The sequence below is a fragment of the Salmo trutta genome, chromosome 1 (assembly GCF_901001165.1).
Source record: "Salmo trutta chromosome 1, fSalTru1.1, whole genome shotgun sequence".
In the NCBI taxonomy this organism is placed as follows: Eukaryota; Metazoa; Chordata; class Actinopteri; order Salmoniformes; family Salmonidae; genus Salmo; species Salmo trutta.
The window spans coordinates 34,361,038-34,367,725 of NC_042957.1; positions in this window are offsets into that span (position 1 = coordinate 34,361,038).

The following is a 6,688-nucleotide window of genomic DNA, read 5'->3' on the forward strand; positions in this document are numbered from 1 at the left end:
ACTTAGGTGGCGCCTCTGGAGTGGGGACCCTCGCCGTCGACCCTGGACTAGGGACCCTCGCAGCGATCCCGGACAGGCGGGCGACTCTGGCCGCTCCGGACAGGCGGGAGACTCTGGCCGCTCCGGCGACTCTGGCCGCTCCGGACAGGCGGGTGACTCTGGCCGCTCCGGACAGGCGGGCGACTCTGGCCGCTTCGGACAGGCGGGCGACTCTGGCCGCTCCGGACAGGCGGGCGACTCTGGCCGCTCCGGAAAGGCGGGCGACTCTGGCAGCTCCGGACAGGCGGGCGACTCTGGCAGCTCCGGACAGGCGGGCGACTCTGGCAGCTCCGGACAGGCGGGCGACTCTGGCAGCTCCGGACAGGCGGGCGACTCTGGGAGCAGGCACAGGACTCACCAGGCTGGGGAGACTTGCAGGAGGCCTGGCTCTGGGCGCAGGCACATGATTCACCAGGCTGAGGAGACATGCAGGAGGCCTGGCTCTGGGAGCAGGCACAGGACTCACCAGGCTGGGGAGACATGCAGGAGGCCTGGCTCTGGGAGCAGGCACAGGATAGACCGGGTCTTGGAGACGCACAAGAGGTCTGGAGCGCCCGTCCTGCACAACCCGTCCTGGCTGAGTTGTCACTATAGCCGGCACGGGCGGAGCACTGGCACAGGGTGAACTGGGCTGTGCTGGGGAATGATGGCTGCCGTGCGTAGAGCAGGCGCAGGGTAGGCTGGACCTAGGAGACTCACTGGTGGCCAGATGTGCTGCGCCGGCGCACTTTTCCCTGGCTGAATGCCAACTCTACCACGGCAACGCTGAGGAGCCCGTGTCAACCGCACTGGGCTATAGCTGCACACTGGTGACACAGTGCGTAACCCAGCATAACAGGGTGCCTGCTTGATCCGTCGCTCCCCATAATAAGCATGGGGAGTTGGCTCAGGTCTCCAACCTGACCCCAACTCCCCGTGTGCCCCCCCCCAAAACATTTTTGGGGCTGCCTCTCAGGCTCCTGTAGCTCCCTTAACTTGTCCTCCCAGAATCGACGTTCCGACTTCCATGTCCATCCTTCTCCCTGGTGCTCCAATCCACGCTGCTTGGTCTTCTTTTGGTGGGTGGTTCTGTAACGGCTGTTGCAGGGAGTAGACCAAGGCGCGGCGTGTTGAGTGCTCATCATGGATTTATTGTACTGAGAACACATAAACAAAGAAACAAAAACCAACAGCCAAACAGTTCTGTCAGGTTAGCAACACTAAACAGAAATTAACCACCCACAAAACCCAAAGGAAAACAGGCTGTCTAAGTATGGCTCCCAATCAGAGACAACGATATACAGCTGTCCCTGATTGAGAACCATACCCGGCCAAAACAAAGAAATACAAAACATAGAAAAAAGGACATAGAATGCCCACCCTAGTCACACCCTGGCCTAACCAAAATAGAGAATAAAACCCTTTCTATGGCCAGGATGTGACAGATGTTGGCATTGGAATATACACTGCTCAAAAAAATAAAGGGAACACTTAAACAACACAATGTAACTCCAAGTCAATCACACTTCTGTGAAATCAAACTGTCCACTTAGGAAGCAACACTGATTGACAATAAATTTCACATGCTGTTGTGCAAATGGAATAGACAACAGGTGGAAATTATAGGCAATTAGCAAGACACCCCCAATAAAGGAGTGGTTCTGCAGGTGGGGACCACAGACCACTTCTCAGTTCCTATGCTTCCTGGCTGATGTTTTGGTCCCTTTTGAATGCTGCCGGTGCTTTCACTCTAGTGGTAGCATGAGACGGAGTCCAGGATGGCACATCAATGCGAGCTGTGGCAAGAAGGTTTGCTGTGTCTGTCAGCTTAGTGTCCAGAGCATGGAGGTGCTACCAGGAGACAGGCCAGTACATCAGGAGACGTGGAGGAGGCCGTAGGAGGGCAACAACCCAGCAGCAAGACCGCTACCTCCGCCTTTGTGAAAGGAGGAGCAGGAGAAGCACTGCCAGAGCCCTGCAAAATGACCTCCAGCAGGCCACAAATGTGCATGTGTCTGCTCAAACGGTCAGAAACAGACTCCATGCGGGTGGTATGAGGGCCCGACGTTCACAGTTGGGGGTTGTGCTTACAGCCCAACACCGTGCAGAACATTTGGCATTTGCCAGAGAACACCAAGATTGGCAAATTCGCCACTGGCGCCCTGTGCTCTTCACAGATGAAAGCAGGTTCACACTGAGCACATGTGACAGACGTGACAGAGTCTGGAGACGCCGTGGAGAACGTTCTGCTGCCTGCAACATCCTCCAGCATGACCGGTTTGGCGGTGGGTCAGTCATGGTGTGGGGTGGCATTTCTTTGGGGGGCCGCACAGCCCTCCATGTGCTCGCCAGAGGTAGCCTGACTGCCATTAGGTACCGAGATGAGATCTTCAGACCCCTTGTGAGACCATATGCTGGTGCGGTTGGCCCTGGGTTCCTCCTAATCCAAGACAATGCTAGACCTCATGTGGCTGGAGTGTGTCAGCAGTTCCTGCAAGAGGAAGGCATTGATGCTATGGACTGGCCCGCCCGTTCCCCAGACCTGAATCCAATTGAGCACATCTGGGACATCATGTCTCGCTCCATCCACCAATACCACGTTGCACCACAGACTTTCCAGGAGTTGGCGGATGCTTTAGTGCAGGTCTGGGAGGAGATCCCTCAGGAGACCATCCGCCATCTCATCAGGAGCATGCCCAGGCGTTGTAGGGAGGTCATACAGGCACGTGGAGGCCACACACACTACTGAGCCTCATTTTGACTTGTTTTAAGGACATTACATCAAAGTTGGATCAGCCTGTAGTGTGGTTTTCCACTTTCATTTTGAGTGTGACTCCAAATCCAGACCTCCATGGGTTGATAAATTGGATTTCCATTGATTATTTTGGTGTGATTTTGTTGTCAGCACATTCAACTATGTAAAGAAAAAAGTATTTAATAAGATTATTTCTTTCATTCAGATCTAGGATGTGTTGTTTAAGTGTTCCCTTTATTTTTTTGAGCAGTATATATATACAGTTGAAGTTGGAAGTTTACATACACTTAGGTTGGAGTCATTCAAATCAAACCAAACCAAATCGAATCAAATGTATTTATATAGCCCTTCATACATCAGCTGATATCTCAAAGTGCTGTACAGAAACCCAGCCTAAAACCCCAAACAGCAAGCAAGGCAGGTGTAGAAGCACTAAATTAAAACTAGTTTTTCAACCACTCCACAAAGTTCTTGTTAACAAACTATAGTTTTGGCAATTTGGTTAGGACATCTACTTTGTACATGACACAAGTCATTTTTCCAACAATTGTTTACAGACAGATTTTTCACTTATAATTCGCTGAATCACAATTCCAGTGGGTCAGAGGTTTACATACACTATGTTGACTGTGGCTTTAAACAGCTTGGAAAATTCCATAAAATGACATCATGGCTTTAGAAGCTTCTGATATGATAATTGACATAATTTGAGTCAATTGGAGGTGTACCTGTGGATGTATTTCAAGTCTGGTTCATCCTTGGGAACAATTTCCAAATGCCTGAAGGTACCATGTTCATCTGTACAAACAATAGCACGCAAGTATAAACACCATGGGACCATGGGACCAGCACAGGAAAAAAAAATGTATGAAATTGTATGAAATGTATGCATTCACTACTGTAAGTTGCTCTGGATAAGAGCGTCTGCTAAATGACTAAAATGTAAATGTAAAATGGACCACGCAGCCGTCATACTGCTCAGGAAGGAGACATGTTCTGTCTGCAAGAGATGAACATACTTCGGTGCGAAAAGTGCAGATCAATCCCAGAACAACAACAAAGGACCTTGTGAAGATGCTGGAGGAAACGGGTACAAAAGTATCTACATCCACAGTAACACGAGTCCTATATCGACGTAACCTGAAAGGCCGCTCAGCAAGGAAGAAGCCACTGCTCCAAAAACGCCATAAAAAAGCCAGACTACGGTTTGCAACTGCACATGGGGACAAAGGTCATACTTTTTGGAGAAATGTCCTCTGGTCTGATAAAACAAAAATAGAACTGTTTGGCCATAATGACCATCATTATGTTTGGAGGAAAAAGGGGGAGGCTTGCAAGCCGAAGAACACTATCCCAACCGTGAAGCACGGGGGTGGCAGCATCATGTTGTGGGGGTGCTTTGCTGTAGGAGGGACTGGTGCACTTCACAAAATAGATGGCATCATGAGGCAGGAAAATGATGTGGATATATTGAAGCAACATCTCAAGACATCAGTCAGGAAGTTAAAGCTTGGTCGCAAATGGGTCTTCCAAATGGACAATGACCCCAAGCATACTTCCAAAGTTGTGGCAAAATGGCTTAAGAACAACAAAGTCAAGGTACTGGAGTGGCCATCACAAATCCCTGACCTCAATCCTGTAGAACATTTGTGGGCAGAACTGAAAAAGCGTGTGCGAGCAAGGAGGCCTACAAACCTGACTCAGTTACACCAGCTCTGTCAGGAGGAATGGGCCAAAATTCACCCAACTTATTGTGGGAAGCTTGTGGAAGGCTACCCGAAACATTTGACCCAAGTTAAACAATTTAAAGACAATCATACCAAATGCTAATTGAGTGTATGTAAATGTATGTAAATCTTACCAGCAAGATTCACTGGCCAATGATGAGTGGCTTATGAGCCAGTTCCGATTACGAAAAGCTGTTCTCTTGGATCTCTGTGCTGTAGTGGGCCCAGCTATACAGAGAAGCACCCGCAGAAAACAAGCCATGCCTGTCCCACTTCAACTCCTTGGCAACTTCGTTAACTTCTATGGACTAGGTGGGACGCTAATATATTATATATATATATTAATAGCAGGACACCGTATAGTCCATTATTCCACTGAAGAGTATAAATTAGGCTGTTTGAGAAGGTTTGAATCCTGAGCAACCTGCATACACATTGTTTGAAATACAACAGACCAACATAGCCACTGTGATAGGTCAAAGCTATGTGCTTGAAAACCTTAGTAGAGCATGGATGGAGTAGGCATTGTGGTGCTCGTGAATTTTATATATATACTACCGGTCCAAATTTTCGAACAACTACTCATTCAAGAGTTTTCCTTTATTTTTTACTATTTTCTATATTGTAGAATAATAGTGAAGACATCAAACCTATGAACTAACACATATGGAATCATGTAGTAACCAAAAAAGTGTTAAACAAATTAAAATATGTTTTATATGTGAGATTCTTCAAATGGCCACCCTTTGCCTCTCTTGGCATTGGTGTGATGGTGTGGAGGTGCTTTGCTGGTGACACTGTCAGTGGTTTATTTAGAATTCAAGGCATACTTAACCAGCATGGCTACCACAGCATTCTATAGTGATACGCCATCCCATCTGTTTTGCGCTTAGTGGGACAAAGTGCAAACCAGACAATGAGAGGACAATGACCCAACACACCTCCATGCTGTGTAAGGGCTATTTTACCAAGAAGGAGAGTGATGGAGTGCTGCATTGGATGACCTGGCCTCCACAATCACTCGCATCCAACGAGTGCTTAGCATATGTGGGAACTCCTTCAAGAATGTTGGAAAAGCATTCCAGGTGAAGCTTGTTGAGAGAATGCCAAGAGTTTGCAAAGCTGTTATCAAGGCAAAGGGTGGTCACTTTGAAGAATCTAAAATATAACATATTTTAATTTGTTTAACACTTTTTTCGTTACTACATGATTCCATGTGTGTTATTTCAGATATCAGAAATCAGGAATGCAGACACTACCACCTGGTGTTATGTTGGGCACCTACTGATCAAAAATAGATGTCATGCATTTTTTTTTTCTTAATGACATGTACATGTATTGCTAAATAAAAAGGTTTAAAGAAATACAGACATTACTGCAAGACAAAACAGCTCACTCGCTTAATCAAATGATGGTCTTGTAAGTTTAAAAGCAAAGCTTATTTTCAGATCATTGGAAAAAGTTTGAAAAGGTAGTGGGATGGGATTAGTCTGGTGTGTGAAGAATCCAATACTTTAAATTGATTGTGATACAAATCACATCATTGTGGAAGCACCTCCTCTAAGAGTATGAATTGGGCCATTTGAGAAGGTTTGAATCCTAAGCAACCTGCCTACACATTATTTGAAGTACAATAGACTAACCCAGCTACTGTAGTAGGTCAACGCTATGTGCTGGAAAGCCTTGGTAGTGCATGGGTGGAGGAGGCATTGTGGTGCTCATGTGAATTTCCTTTATTTTTCAGCTTCAGACCAATGCCTACCTCTCAATTAAAACTTTGTTTTTTCTTTCTAATAGGGATCAGTGTAACACAGTTTATTGTACATTTCCCTCTTAAGTCTTGAGATTTATCCTTCAGAGAAACAGAACATGTTGATTGATCCATGCAATTTGTTTAACACCAACCAATTTCTAATCTAGACTTACTGAGTGAATTGTCTGCAGGTCACTAAAGTGAGTGTCCATTTGTTTATCAAATGCCTCACGAGAGCAGCCTCCCTCTATCAGTCCAACAGGCAACTTTAATTACAATTCCATTGCAATTAATTGAGACCCAACTGAAGGAAAACATGTCCTTGTACTTATATTAATGACTGACTAATAATAAACTTGACTAAATTAGTTTGAAATGAGCCGTAGCTAGTTTTGCAGCTATTCCATAAGAAAAGCCAATTAAGCTAGTATGGGG